The following is a 16,839-nucleotide window of genomic DNA, read 5'->3' on the forward strand; positions in this document are numbered from 1 at the left end:
GGAGTTGTGGGAATTTTGAACAAACTACTTTGGCATGTAGTTGAAGAAGAAACCTTGACAGCCTTTAAGAAGGAGCTTGTTACGATATTGCAACAGCTCAGCTATTAGCAGAACAAGTGAACCTGACTGATGGAATAGTCTCCTCTCATTTGCTAAAGTTCTTATGTTCTTGTGTTAAGCGCAAAAGCTTTTAAGACAATGCCCCTATTTCCCATGAGCCTGGGTAAAAAACAGGAATCCTAGCAGCTAATTGTTGCTACATTTATGACAATTCTTACTTCATTTAAAATGTGTTTTATTTAAGTGCAGCCTTTCTAGATGTTGCTTCTTATTTGGCTATCCTTGCTTTGGTTTTTGATTCCCCCTGACTACTGTAGGTCAGTTCAGCATAGAATGTAAAGATACCCTTAAATTGTACTTTCCACCTCCTCCACGAAATAATCTCATTCGTTCAGGTCCATTTCTTAAGTCATGCATAGAAGGCTCTTGTTTTAAGCATTTACGGCTAAAAGAACTAAACTGCTGTTTGGACAGGCAGTGTCAGGCCTGGGCTCACCCCCCTCCATTAAGCACAATATTAAATCACTGATTACAGAAATGACTGATGCCATCAGGACCATTAACCAGCAAACTAGAACTGTACTTCACAAGAACAAGTTAATGAGTTATCCAGCTTGACGGAAAAAGCTAACTCTTTATTAACAATCCACTTGTGAGCTCGGTTTGTTGAGCAAAGTCTATGGCAGCCTGATCAAGGGAAGTATAAGACAAATGACACATCAGAACACCCAGGCTGTGAATCTCAGGGGCAAGCAGCCTGCAGGCCTGGAGGGTGGGTAGTCCAATAAAATGCACATTTATCGCTTAGATCTAAAGGAGCGTTTTTTTTATTTCTAGACTTCCTGATTAGAGGATCAAAGTAATTTTATTTTTCAATCTAGGACCTAAACGTCTTATTGAAGTGAACACTGGTGTGTGCAACCAGCATGTCATGAAACCTTTATTCCCTGACCTACTGTATAATTGACTCTACTCCATTGGGCGTTTGAGCCCTTAACCTGCAATTGCTCCCTCCTGGGTACGATGTTAACCTGCAGGATTGGCACACCAGCCACTGTAAAATACCTCGCCCTGTTCCAGTATGGTGCTGAGGTGTCACCTGTTGCACGGCTGCGGTTGGGTTCCTGGAATCAGGAAATGCTCCCTAACTATAACTGCATAGTGTAAACACAATTTTGGCTATTGAGGCGTGATCAAGTAATAAAGGCTAAATAGCCTAAACATTTAATGGAAGATTTGTTCCCCTTTTCTTTATTGTGGAATTAACTTTCATCCTTTTTCATTTAGTGAATTAAATTATTATGATAGACTAGCTATGTAAGCCCGTGCTGTAAAAAGCCTGGGCTCCTAGGAACTATTGAAATCATCAGACAAAAACTGAAATGCAGAGTCCGTGGTTTCATTTTGTGGATGTGCTTGCCCTCCTTGCCTATCAGTGGCGGTTCACCGACAAAAGCGCGATAGACATATGTGCCCCGATAAAACCGCAACAGACAAATGAGCGCCGACAAACCCGCTAACTGGTTTTCAACAAATGCGCGCCGACAAAAAATCGCCACATCAAAATCGCGAGAGAGGCCAAGAGAGTGGGACGCATACGTGTGCTTTATGTACACATTATGTGCTAGGTTATAACTGTTATAACTGCTGATGGCATGCAACGAACAAATAATTCAGTCGAGGGTTGGCATAACGCGTCGTATACAAAGCGGAATTATCAGCAGTCAGGCAGCTAGCAAGTCTAAATACGCTCAACTATCAAGACGTCTTGCTGCAATTCTTCCTACATATGCAGGACGTGATCTTAAGGACTATCTGCGTGCCGTGCTGATGGCATGCTGTGTCTCATAATATTGACTTCTAAAATAAACATTATTATATATGCTTTAAACTAGTAATTCATATTTAATGAAACTTTCATGATTTTGTCTGCGCTATTTTGTCGGCGCGCATATGTCTTTCACGCAAATGTCGGGTCACAATCAGCGGCTAAGTGAGTTTCTCTCCTGTTTGTCTTTTCTCTGCAGTTTCATTCAGCTTCATGCTGTAGCCTCATCCTCCTTTCTTCCAACTCATTAACTTGGGGCAGCCTTACCAGCTCTGTGAGCTTCATGCTGTAGCCTGGCACTTCCAGGCTGGACAGACAGACACACACATTTCCACACATAGACATATATAAGACTAGCTGTTTAAGCCCGTGCTGTGAAAAGCACGGGGTCCTAGAAATTATTGAAATTGTCAGAAAAACAAACTCAAATGTAGTGATGTCAGGTAATTGAAAGGAACTACTCTGGGCACTTCTCCCCTAGGAGGATTCGTTTTGTCAACATGCTCGCATTTCTTGTGCATTAGTGGCGGGACTCTTCAATTCCATCTGGTGGGGTAAACATTAATATTATACAAAATTATTGTCTGTCTGTTATACCTTCATTGTTATCACTCTTTAATTTAATATTGTTCTTTATCAGTATGCTGCTGCTGGAGTAGCCTATGTGAATTTCCCCTTGGGATTAATAAAGTATCTATCTATCTATCTATCTATCTATCTATCTATCTAAAAGGGATACCGTTTTGCCGAAGTTAGAGGCTGAGTGACTTTCACTTTCTGAGTGACTTTCTTCTGAGGTTTCGTTTTGCTGACATGCTGGCCCCGCTTGTGTTATTAGTGGCTAAGTGAGTTTTCTGTTTCCTCTGAGGTGGAGCCCTTTCCACGATTCCACCTCTCACTTCCTGGTCTGGACAGACACACACACTTCCACGCATAGATGTTTATATATAAGAAGAGGCAGAATTTTTAAATAGTATTGTAAAAGAATCAGTCTCAACACACGGGGGTAGCCACCCATATATTGTCCCTGGATGCAAAAGGGTTTGAAAAGAGTCACCGATGTGCATGCGTTGAGTTCCAGACTGAATTAATTTGAGATGAGAAATGATGGCAGCTTTAAAAGCCAAAACCGTAAGTGACATCATCTAAGGCCAGAACTGGAAGTGACATTGTTCTAGATGCCGGAACCAGAAGTGACGTCAGTCTTGGAACCGGAAGTGACATCAGTCTTGGAACCAGAAGTGACATTGTTGATGTTGAATCAGATAGATTTTACCATATTTGGCCTCCAGAGACAACAAAAGTAGGTTTAGCACACCCTGCCACCCCCTGGCCTGGCGGGTAATTACCTCCACTTGATCCATTCAGCTTCCTTCTAATCTAACGTGTATGTCAGCATACAAACTCTGATTGAAGTTCTCTGATCTCTCACTTCCCACTTCTGTTAACCATTTATTCCAGGTTTATATAAAGATATATTATGGTCAACATCACCTCTAGGTTTAATTTACTTTAGTTTGTAACAAAGTCATATATTAGGGGAATTAGTTTTACTTTGGAGAATATTAGCAGAGCTGAGAATCAATAGCAACATAAAGAAAGTCTGTGGTCTAAGAAATGACAGAGGAGAATAAAAAGGTGGCATGCTGGTTCTGATACAGACAGGGGGAAACAGTATGGTCATAACAAGATGATGATCATTGCTGTCCTGCTATCCTATGAGGTATAGGGTTGAGGGACAGAACTTCTTATGATGGACATGCCCTGCTAATGATCCCAAAGCAGACTGTTTAATATTTAATATGCTGTATGTTGTACAGTATACATGTAATGAGTGCTAATATATATATATATATATATTTATGTATCTGAAATGTCTGTATAGAGTATATTTTAAAATAACCAACAAGTACATTAGAACATTTTAACAACCTAGACGAGAACAGGGCATTCAGCCCAACATAGCTCGCTAGTCCTAGCCACTTCATTCTTCCTGAATAATTTTAAGTCGAGTTTTGAAATTCCATAAAGTCCTACTGTCTACCACACTATTTGCTAGCTTATTACATGTTTCTGTGGTTCCCTGTGTGATGAAAAACTTCTTAATGTTTGTGCGAAATGTACTCTTAACAAGTTTCCAACTGTGTCCTGTGTTCTAAAACAATTGATATACTGATGTCAAGTGAGCTATCTCTTACTTGGCCCTAACCTGCTGTGCAGCACTGTAACTACATTACACCCATCCACAGTACAAATCCTGCCAATTACGCTAAGTGCATTGTTATGGAATCACCATGATCCATTCCAGTCCGGTAATTTACACTGTAGTATCTGCCAGTGGTGCATTTCAGTTTATCTGCATAATATTTTTGTTCTCATTTTTCCATACAATGGGGAGTGTGTGATAAGCACCATTTAAGATGGAAGATTCAGGTGCTTTCTGTAATAACATTTTTTAGTGCAGTCTGTTTTGCTTGTAATGACCTAGTTTTAGGTTTTCATTGTAAGTTCCTTCTAAATAATTTTTCCACTTTTGCCTCTTTGAAAATTGCAGTTATATATCAATTTATTACGTTTTAATCACTGTGTTGATGGCGCCATTCTTTTTTCAATGTTCAATGTATCCAACTCTGCTTTCCTGTTATAGTGTGTTGTTGAGAGACAATACTGAGTCCTGCGTATATTCTATTATTCACCTTAATAAAAGTATAAGTGTCTGTGTATCCAACTGGTTGTCATGTTTCTGTCATTGTAAAAGATGCTGCACCACAAGCATTTTTATAAAATTCATTGCATTTATTATTCCAACAGGTGGCACGTCACATTAACATTAACAGTAACAGTGCTTTTCGAATCCTATATCAAATGGCCTATAACAGAGATATTTGTATTAATGCATTTCATTACTACAAATGTTTGTGATGCACCATTTCTTGGAATGATAAATGCAATGAAAGTTATTACTACTTGCATTACAAAATTCATTTCATTAGACTAAGTTAAAGCTGAGGTCTAAGTTGATTTCTTACATTTCAATCCATCTTAGATGGTAACACAGTGAGTACAAAAATAACAAACTTTATCTTTTTAAGAATTTCAGGTTACTTGTTCACTATTTTGTGACAGTGTGCTTGATCAATCAATCCAACTTGTCTTGAGGTTACAATTTAGTGTGTTTTAATATGTGCTACCCACAAAAAACACAAATATTATCAATTTGCTACTTTCTTGCAAAGATACTTTCACCAGTCATACGGCAATTCATTGTCAATGTGGTATTTAAACAGCATTTGATTAGGTGCCCTATTAACAAAAAAAGCATATAATATGACCATTGTGAATAAATGTAGCAAGAAGTAAGAAAGTCTATAGAAAGTAATTAAAGCCTTCTAACAAGTTGATGATGCCTATAATTTAATAGTTTAAATTCAAGTATAGATCTTATTTTATTATCTTTTTTATATTTATTTTTACTGAAAATTTCAGCACAATTACAGGCAATGTCTCGATAGCTGGTAATCCTTTTTACTTGCAAACAGTGTGGTCTTATTGCCAAGGAGACAAACTTAGAATGACAAACAGGAGATTAAAATTTCACTCTTGATGCACTCTGTCACCTCCCTGTGTTACAAATTTAGAATATGTATGCAGAACAGGGACTCGGCAAGCTGTTTTGCCATGAAAGACTTTACATAAGAACAAATGAATGTTTTTGACTGTAGAGTATTTTGTCATCTTTGTTTGGATATTAGGTCTCAGAGTTTCATTCAGATGCTTCTTAAAAATGGTAAGGTATCCGCTTTGGTACCATGATTAAACAGAGATCTGCATGTGACCTCTACACAAGTGCTTCTTGCTGTTCTGTTACAAATGTACTTCCCATAATCACATTTTTTAAATAAATATACTGAGTTCAGTTTGTCACTATGTTCCATAACTTAAATTCAGCCCCTCTTCAATAGATTGGTGACACTGTGGTTTTCACTTTGGCCTTAAAGCACCAGAGTCCGAGGATGAAATTCAAGTTTGTGCACACATTCTCCTGGTGTCTGTATGTGGTTTTCATATAAGCACCGTAAACCTCCTGTAATGTTCTAAATGCTGATGTTCTGTCTAAGTTGATCTAATATGACTGAGCATCAGTGAATGCATGAGAAAACTCTGAGATGCACTGGAGTTTGTTCCTGATGCTGGATGGATAAGATTCTGGCAAAGCCATCTGTATTATTAACTCAAAGCAATGCGTTCCCTAAACCAGTCTGAATCTTGGTGTGCAAAAAGCTGCTCAGCTATGTACTTGTCTTTAGCAACATATTGGCTAGAATTACATATAACTAGCCGAAGCCCGCCGTAGCATACAGTGGTGTAAGAATAGGAACGGAAAACGGTGAGAAAGGAATTCAGTATAACAAAGGCTTAGGAAACCACCATCGCAGTATAACGAAAATAGCAAGGAGCGAAACCAATGCCAATGGTCGAGAGAGTACCTTCCTGTAGCAGGCTACTTAAAACATAGACATATATAGATAGACGCCGCATTCACTGTGTTGCCCAGTCGACATGATAAGTCAGCGCGTCCGCCCTATTGCGAGTGGTAAAAGTGCCATTTAAACTCATACAGGTAGACGTGGAAACCGGGTTTTCTGATGAAAAAACAATAACGCTTTAAACAGTATCATTTACATACAACAGATTTTGGTGAATCGTTTACATGCAATTATTTATATCCATTTACACACTAAATGCGTGCGTATCCCATGGTCTTAGAGTTGGTGGGCGGGGCTCTGTGAGTTGGCGGGCATGGCTTTCTGTCTTGTGTGCGCTCTCTGTCTTGCTTGCCCTTAGTTAGAGTTGGCAGGCGGGGGCTCTGTGAGCTGGCGATCGTGGCTCTCTGTCCTACATGCGGTGTAAAATCAACGTGGCTCAGAGGTGCATGTGGACTTTTGCACAGACGAAAGCGACTGAGGCTGTGTTTGGTGAGTTGTTGCGTGCCTCGAGAACGATGCTGGACTCGGGAAGACGGTTAGAGTTGGCGTACGTATGACATGACGCGGTAGGAGGGTTAGAGTTGACAGGCGGGGCTCTGCCGAGCGTATCCCATGGTCTTAGAGTTGGCGGGTGGGGCTTTGTCTTGCTTGCGCTCAGTGTCTTATATATATAGATACTCTAGCATATTCCATATTGTTTTGAAGGAACCCTTCTTGATGTGTCTTACAATTTTAATAACATGGATTTAGAGATTCATTGGTGGTAGGGACTATTGTGTTGACAAAAATTTAGAATTCATTTTGTGAATTTTCCTTTTGTGGCTGAATATTTCCTAGTTTGCAGTTATTCAGCGAGTATGTTTCCTTAGCCTATCAGAGTATCACATGCCTTTTAAAATTAAAGATGCAATACACTGGCCAAAAGTTACAAACAATGCTGAAAAAGTGCATTCACTGAAATTCTAGTCTTTTAATATGAATTTGGCACATTAAACAATATAAATTAATACATTGAAATTTTAGCAAACTCACCAAAATATAAGTGCAAGTAACCAAAAAAAGACAATAGTATTACACTCTTGACTTCATTTGTTCATTTCTGTTGTCAGGGACACAGTAAATTAAATTTAAACAATATATTTATTGAAGGCTGTTCTTTGTGAGAGGGTGGCACAGTGGCGCAGTGGTAGCACTGCTGCCGCGCAGCTAGGAGACCCAGGTTCGCTTCCCACGTCCTCCCTGCGTGGAGTTTGCATGTTCTCCCAGTGTCTGTGTAGGTTTCCTCCGGGTGCTCTGGTTTCCTCCCACAGTCCAAAGACATGCAGGTTAGGTGTATTGGTGATCCTAAATTGTCCCTAGTGTGTTCTTGGTGTGTGGGTGTGTGTGTGCACGCCCTGTGGTGGGCTGGCACCCTGCCCGGGGTTTGTTTCCTGCCTTGCACCCTGTGTTGGCTGGGATTGGCTCCAGCAGACCCCCATGACCCTGTAGTTAGGATCTAGCGGGTTGGATAATGGTTGGATGTTCTTTGTGAAGTCACACCATAATACATCCCAGTGTGGTCATTTGCACTGTAGTAACTGCTAGTGGCCAGCCATGAACCTGTGATGTCTGAGTCTAAGAAGCAGTTACTTTACAGTGAGAAAAACAGAAGAACTACTATGCATGGGCACATAGAGACTTCCTCTAAGCACTGCAAGTGGAGCGCTTCCTGAGGTCAACTAACCTCAACTGAGCTATCCCATACTCAACTGAATGTTGCAAATAATGCCAACTATGCCAAATGTTTTGTCATGGAATCACAACAGTCCATCCCTGCCCACTCATTTGCAATATGGTAACTGCCAGTGGCCACCCATGAATGTGTGATGTCTGATTACAAATGTTTTCAGAAGCAGTTACTTCACAGTGAGATCAATACAAGAACTCCTATGCTCAGGCACATAAGGATTTCCTCTAAGCAATCCAAGAAGAGTGATGCCTGGTGATGTCAGGTGAGCTATCTCTCACTCAGCCCAGTGGCACAAGTGCTAACAACAACGCCATGGAATCACCACAATCCATCCCAGGACAGTCATTTGCACTGCAATAACTACCAGAGGCCAGCCATGAACCAGTGATGTCTGATTACAAAAGCCCACACAAGCAGTTCTTTTACAATGAGAGCAATAGAAGAATTCCTATACTCGAGCATGTAGGACTGCCTCTGAGCACTGCAAGTGGAATGCTTCCTGGTGATGTCAACTGAGCTATCTCTCACTTATTGCAGTGGTGCAAATTTTGCCAACTATGCCAAGTATTTTTTCATGGAATCACCATAATCCATGCCAACCCAGTTATTTGCACTGTGATAACTGCCACTGGCCAGCGATGTACTTGTGATTTCTACTTCCCACTTAGCACTACAAGTAGAGTGCTTCTTGGTGATGTCAACTGAGCTCTCACTCACTCAGCTTCCACATTCTGCACATCACCACTACTTGTCTGACTAGGAATTTAAGAGATGAAAGTTACATCTATAAAATTGACTCCAAACTGTATTTTTCTCCCAAGCACCCTAAACTAAACCATTAAATAAATGTTCTTGCTGTTTCACATTTAGATGATACTGTTCCATGTGGAACACTTTCACTAGGCTTTTGTGACTTTCCCTGGTAAATGCACTTTTTCTGTCACAAACGCTATATTGCACACTTCATGCCAAGGATAATACGTCTCTGCTGCCATCACTTATGACTAATACATTCTGCTTGTTATTCAGCATACTGTATGCTCGTGTTTCCTGATTAGCTGAACTAAATTAATTGGAAATTATTTGTGTCAATTAGATTCACCAATGGAAGCCATTCAATCAGTAATGGAGCCTTTAAGATTGGATCCAAAGGCGGTCTGTTAATATACAAAAAAAAAGAGGCATTGACTTGAATAATTTTGACCATATGACAATGGATTTGTCATGTGTCGGGCACAATTCAGGTCTGGCTCTTTTTCTAATGCTGGAATGAAGAGCAGCCTGGTGTCAAGTAGAGTGCTAATTGCACAACACTTTCACTGGAAAGAATAAAGCTTTGTAACTGGGACTACACATTTAATTCTGCACTGATGAATTCTTCACCAAGTTAACTGTCTCTCACTCACTAGTAGCTGTCTTTTCACTTGTGGGGGTGTTCAGTCGGACCAGGGAAGGGGGGCTGGGTATTGAGAAAAAGACTTTCATAATATCACACATGAACATGAATAGTGTAATGATCTCAGAGAAGATCTGAAAATAGTGTAGATAAAAAAATGAACAATAAGAAACAAGAAATCTGAAAAACAAGAGGAGGCCAATCAGTCCATAAAGGCCTTTTTTTTAGTTAATAGGTAAGCTGTCCCAATATCTCATCCAGATTCTTCTTAAAGGTTGTCAAGGTTCCTGCTTCTGCTTGATAGTTTTTTTTTCCATAGTGCCACAACTCTTTGCATAAAGAAGTGCTTCCTGACTGCAGTCTTAAATGCACTTCCCCTTAATTTCTATTGATGTCCTCTAGTACGGAAGTCATCCTTAAGTTGAAAGAATCTACTTTTGCAATACCTTTGAGGATTTTAAATACCTGGATTAAGTCTCCACACGGTGTCCTCTACTCAGGTCTAATTCTCTGAGTCTGTCAGATTAGGAGATGTTCTTAAATCCGTGGATTACACTTGGTTGCTCTCCTCTGCACAGCTTCAAGTGCTGCTATGTCTCTCTTGTACTGTGGTAATCAGAATTGCACAAAGTACTCCAGATGCGGTCCTACAAGTGCATCATATAGTTTGAGATAAACGTCCCTTGACTTATAGTCAACAGTTTTTATGATATAACCTAACATTTTGTTTGCCTTGTTTAATCACTTCTGTAAATTGCGTAATAATGTTGATGAATAGTACTAAGTTGACTAAATATGAACATTAAAAAGCAGTTCACGGTTCAGAGAACCACACAACGTAAAACTAATTCCCAAAACCAAAAAATGCTAACAAATTGTGTAGGTACCAGAGAGAAAGGACGGGCATCTTGACTGGGATAAAGGAAGGATTCATACCCAGCTACAAGTTCATAATGGATGAACTGAGCATATGGGCTTACTGGTAGCAGTTTATTCCCCCACATGACAGGTGGCAGCGTTCCTTAGGATTAAAACCGATCAGGACACCCACAGGGTAACATCGGAGTTGGAGTCCGGAGACACAGCCCTGTGAGGGTCTTTGGGGTCTGCCAGAGGGCACTTCCAGAGGAGGACTGTCCTGGTTTCTGCACTTTGTCAGCAAAGTCAAGATCCATCAATCTTTCTTCACCAACAGATGTCCCACAGCCACTGGACCCCACGACCTTGCCCAACACCCAGTCCATACATGCATTGAATAGAGTAGGAGCAAGAAGACACCCCTGAGAACCCCATCATCAACTGGGAAAGTCCTGCCTCCAGTCTGCACAGCACTCACAGTACCAGTGTACAGGCTGGCCATGATATATAGCAACCTCGAGGGGATCCCGCAAACCCTCAGGATGTCCCACAGGGCACTCAATCAACTGAGTCAAATGCTTTGTGAAAACCGACAAAGGCTGCCAATATTTGCATCTGCACTCCGTGAGAACCCTCCGTGCCAGGATGCGGTCGATGGTAGACTTCTTAGGCGTAAAACCAGACTGTTCCAGTCGCTGGTAGGTGAGCAAGTGATCACTGATCCTATTGAGGAGGACCTTAGCAAGGACCTTACTCGGCACCGAGAGCAGTGTTTTGCCCCTGTAGTTGCTGCAATCCAGGCGATCACCCTTCCCTTTTCAGATAGAGACGACAAGTCCCGTTTTCCAGTCAGTTGGGAGATGATGCCAGTCTCCCAAATGGAAGCAAAGATTATTTGCAATGCCAAGAGGACAGCCTTACCACCAGCCTGGAGAAGTTCACCCCGGATACCACAGATCCCTGCAGCCTTTCTCCCCCTCAGCTGGTTCACCACCTGTTCAATCTCAGTGAGATTGGGTGGTTAACAGCGAATTGGAGGATCAACCTCAAGAACTGTGGACCAAGAGATATCCAACGTCCTAGCCGGAGGATCAGCTTAGAACAACTGCTCAAAGTATCCAGCCCAGCGGGTCACAACTGCAGTATCATCCGTAAGGACTGTTCCATCAGCTGCCCTGAGTGTGACTACAACTCTCCGAGGAACAGATTCAAATGTGGGTAATGCTTCGATTCTTCTGTGAGCAGGTTGCTAGACCACAGATGGTGTGTCACTTGCTCACAGATTCCTCTAACAAACACCTCTTTATCTGCCCTCAGAGCCCTCGCAGCTGTCCTTCTCAGTTCCCGGTTCAGACCAGAGTTGCCATTGAGCCGTGCGCTGCGACTCCTCTCGATGATATCCAGGGTGCCCTACGAGATATCTGGGAACACCGATAATACCAACACAACCCTCAGCAACTTTCAGGGTCTTGTCACAGAAGGTCTCCCACATCACATTAGGATCGGCAGTTGTATCCAAATCTGAAAGTTCCTCACACAAACTGCATGCAAACTCATTAGAAACAGCCTGGTCTTGGAGTCTAGCCAAGTCCAGGCTCATTTTCCTAGTAGGTGGTAACCTACTGGACCTAAGCTGGATCCTAAGAGTAACAACAAGTCTGTGGTCACAATTCACAAACTAGGCACTTCTGTAGACCCTGCAGTTTTGCAAGAGCCTCCAGCGTCTGCCCAAGAGGATGTGATCGATCTTCTTCACTGCACCACCAGTATTAGAGTACCAAGTCCAACAATGCAGTTCAGGGTACTGGAACCAGGATCCAGCGATTCGCAGTCCCTGACCTTTTGCAAAGTCAAGGAACATGGAGCCACTTTCACCATGGTCACCAGACCCTTGGGGACCGAGACAATCCTCATAGCTAGCTCTGTCAGTGCCAGTGGTTGCATTGAAGTTACCCATTAACAGAGGAGTGTCACCCTGTGGGCACCCATCAACCACCGAGCGAAGCTGTGAATAAAATGTCCTCACCCAGACATCACTGACTACAGTCGGAGCATACACTGAGACAACAGATAAGGCACCCAGGGAGTACCGTAATCTGAGTCCTATAATATGCTCTTTGAAAGGAGTAACATCGGACACCATCGGAAGAAGCCAGTTTGCTATGGCAACAGCTACTCACTGAGTATGACAGTCATCAGACCGACCAGACAAATAAAAAGTGTATCCACCTACAGAGATCTGGCCAGTCCCTGGTCTGCGCACCTCAAAGAGTGCTGCCACTAAAATGCGAAGTTTACGCAGCTCCTCCGACAGCAGAGGACAGACAAGATGTTCCATACGCCCACCCGTATGGGCCACCTCAAATTGGGACCTGAGTGCTACTGTGCAGTGGGCGACTCCTCAGCACCACACCAGTTCCGATCCCCAACAGACCCAACCCTGTTGACTCTCCAACGGTTTCGACTCTTCCAGGGATAGGGCTCCCGAGGGCTTTCCCCCATCCCCTTCTTTATGCGAACAGCCTTCCTTTGGGCGGCTGCAGCAGAGCTACTCCTGCGGAGAGCAAAAAGGAGTCCTTTCTGTTGTCTCACAACTGTGTGAAGTTTTTTTACGGTGGCTGGCGTGCCATGATTTCCCTGCAAGTTGGAGGACCGCTTGCAGGGCCTGATGCAGTTTATATACTTATAAATAATAATGACCTTTATTAATTAAACCTTTACACATAGCATTTGTCACACACGTGCACTTGGGAGGCAAATTCAAAGGTCCTTTAAATGTAGTTACACTCCCAACCAGGGGTTAGCGCTGTTGCTTAATGCCTTTTCTCTTCTTCCCTCTGCAGAAGCAGTGATTGATAGTTGCCTCCCTGATGTCATCACTTCTAGTTCCTGGCCATCTCAACCTGCCTCTTCCTGTTCTCCCAAGTAAAAACTGGCTCTGTCGCTATCCTGGACCCAGTTGAAGATTGACTTTAGTCTGAAAAGACTAAACTTTATATTTTTTGTAATTTATTTCAAACTGCTAATTATATGGGGATCACTATGGTGCCCCAACTCTTTATCTGTGTTTGTTCTTGTTCTTACACACTAAATAATTATTATCAACAAATTCTCCAAACTAAAAAAAATATAGTACACAAAAATTGAAAAATTAGAGCTGAGCTAAGGAAACAGAAATTCAGCAAAAACATGCTCATGATGTTGTTTGGCTTACTTGCTTTGGATTCTCTTCATGTACTGGTCTTTTATAATTTCTCATTTTTTGGACACTGTTTTCTTTTTAGAGTGCTTTCTTAAGCAGTTTTTTGTAATTATTTTTTATTTTTTTAAATGTTCTTCTGATTTAGTTTTTGGAGTCTTGTTTTTGCATAGAATTTTTACTGAAACTGTTCACTTTTGGCATGAAAGCCACAAGCTTGTTTAACAGTTTCAGAGCAAGGATTTACTTTATATTTCTAGGTCTCATCTGGAACCTTGAGGTCTAGGCTACTTCCACACCGTTACATTTCTGTGTTTTTAAATTAAATAAAAGATCTTCTGACCATACTAAATGTTCAAAAATGAATATGATGTAGACGTCCGCCTATACTAGGTATGCACGCATTGGCAGAAAAATCCTTGAAAGGATGGTAATGCTGTTTGCCGACAGATATATCACAAAATTGTATCAACTGATAAATTGATTGCCTTTTACACATTGATGCAGTATTAAAATTACATAATGCAATGTCTATGCATACAGGTAAGAAACACAAAAAGAACCATGGAAAGCCATACTTCAGTGCTGTTATGTTGGAATATTGTCTTCTGTGAAGGGTGTCCAATTGGGGAACGAAACATTGCAATGAGTAGGTTCCAATCAGGGGAAGGCAACTTATTAAACATAAACTAATCATAGTCTTGTGATGAGAGAGGTTCATAGCACTACTAATTTTAAATAAATAATTGGGTGTCCAGGAGCATGCAGCTCTAGGCAGGTGCAGTTGCATATGGGAACATGCATGCACCATTTTGAGGATAATTGGGGTGCTGATATATGGGCCGATCGGTCAAGTGGGCCTGTCACACCTCAGAGCAGGTGATTGAAGCAGCTTCACCTGGTGCTAAAAAAGGAAGCCTACATGATGAAACTGAGAAGGTAAAACAGAAAAACAGAGAACCGTGAGTGAGTGAGTGCAGTATCAGGTGCCTGGGCCAATATGAGGGAGAAATGACAGAAAGGATTTTAGCACTAAGGAGAAGTGAGTGATTTATGCTGCAGAGGTGGATTGTCCACAGATGAATTTATAGAGGTGTAAATATGGTGGTGGTGGTGTCCTTTCCGACGGACCCTAAAGACGCTAGGACAGCATGGTGGAAGATGGAAGGACAGCTGGCTCCAAATAGTCCAGCAAATGTCGAGGTAGGCAGCCAGGATGAGGGACGCAACTGCCGCCTGAGTGGCCTGTTGGGTGACATGGAGAGAGAGATAGTGAAAGACACATTGGGCAGGTGGAAAGAGAAAGAGAAAGGACCCAATGACTGTATTTCTTTATTCTGCTTTTATCATTGGATTTTAACTCGAGGACTTTCACTGATTTTATGAACTATCTATTTATTGGAATACTGAACTTTATTGTAGTTGAACACATTGCACAGTAAATATAACACAAAACACTTATACGTGCTCTTGCTGACTGCGTGTTTTCTCATTTGCCTGGCTTATCCTTACCTTTGTTATCGATGGTCCCAGTTTCAACTTGCCAAGGACCGTGGAACCAACATCGATTATTACAAGTCTGTGTTTTTGCCCATCCATACCACAATGCTGCGATACCCAGGATCTTCTGGAGCCAGTGGATGTGGAATGCTTCTAGTATACAAATGAAAATGCAGAAGTGTGGATGGGTCCGTAGATTTTGGATAAAGCCTGTAGTTTGAGTTTTATTAGCTGGTCTGACCATAACCCCCTTCTGAGGCAATTATGTGTGTTTCATTTCTTACAATGAATGAATCGTTTCTGAAACCTTGGACTCTTTAGCATTGATTCTAAGAGCGGAGTACATTTAGAGTTAATGGAGTACTCATGCTGATTTCATAAATGTTTCATGGTGGGGTATCTAACCCTGTACCGCACCAATCACCATATGAGGAATTTGAGGGTAAACTAGTTTTCATACCATTTAGGTGCATTACTGCTGTAAAACAACCATAACAAAAGACTTTATTTGGTCTTAATAATATATAATGCACAATTTCAAATTTATTGGAGTGTCAGATTTATAAGCTTCCTTATGTACTTCTGTTAGTCACTTACTGCAACATAACAAGAACATAACAAAAGGTTTGTTCAATAAAAAAGTAATAGATGGGGTGGATGGATGGATGGATGGAGAGATGCAGTGTAGCAAATCCATATTATACTGTAAAGTTATTCCACCCTACTGTAGTTACATATGTATAAATCCTGTGGAATATCCTATATGTGATATAAAATTGTAATATTAAGTATTCTGAAAATAAAAGTCACTATATAAGATAATACTTAAATAAAGACCTGATTCTGTAGAAAAGACACATTGAGCTAAGAACTAAAGTCACAACCCCTCACCTGGTGCTCCATGAAAGCAAGTATGCAGAAAAAAAAATCCTTTATCTCGTGATACTATGGGATACTGTTTAAGTGGAAATATTTTCAGAAAGAAGCAGAAGAAGTCTGCAAAACGTGAAATTGTTAGAGTTGGAGGAGACCACACTCCTTATGATTCACAGAGCTCTGCACACCTCTGCTTGTTTCCTTTGCCAGGTTAAGTAAACCATCCAATTAAGCAAACCATTGAGGAGGATGCGATTTAATTATACAATACTTCTTTAATTAACAAAGAATAAAATAAGCACAAATTATATGGAAGTGAAGTGAGAAACTGAAATCAGCTTGGCCCGAGAGCCCAAACTTTAAACACTCAGATTCTGAAAGTTGGTATTTATGGAGTTGCACAGTTGAATCGAGTTTCTTAGGCCGGAGAGTCAGAAGCTGGAATGTTATCCTTCATCCTGTTTGAAAATCATCAGCTGCCCCCACCCCTACCTTTAAATTTAAAAGCTTGAAAACACCAACAGCTAGTGATAATAATAATACACATTTTATTTATAAAGCACCTTTCCTATGCTTAGACAACATTGTGAAGTTGTAAAAGAAGGATACCTTTAGGAAAAATTTAAAAGTGTTGGTTTTGGGACAAAGGCTCATTAGACAGAGTTTTGATCATCACATTTAAGAATATAAATGACAAAGATAACATAATCATTAAATGTTCCTGGTAGAACTGAAGGGCATATAATTTAAATAAGTGATAATGAGATTATGAGCAACTTTTGAATAAAATCCATAAAAATCATGGGGAAATTAGGCCTGCTTCTACTTTGGATATTACCTGCAAAAAGGAAGAGGAAAAGGCGCCTCTAATGGAATGCTTAAAATGAACGTACTGGGAAAGATAAA

The sequence above is a fragment of the Polypterus senegalus genome, chromosome 4 (genome assembly GCF_016835505.1).
Source record: "Polypterus senegalus isolate Bchr_013 chromosome 4, ASM1683550v1, whole genome shotgun sequence".
Classification (NCBI taxonomy): domain Eukaryota; kingdom Metazoa; phylum Chordata; class Cladistia; order Polypteriformes; family Polypteridae; genus Polypterus; species Polypterus senegalus.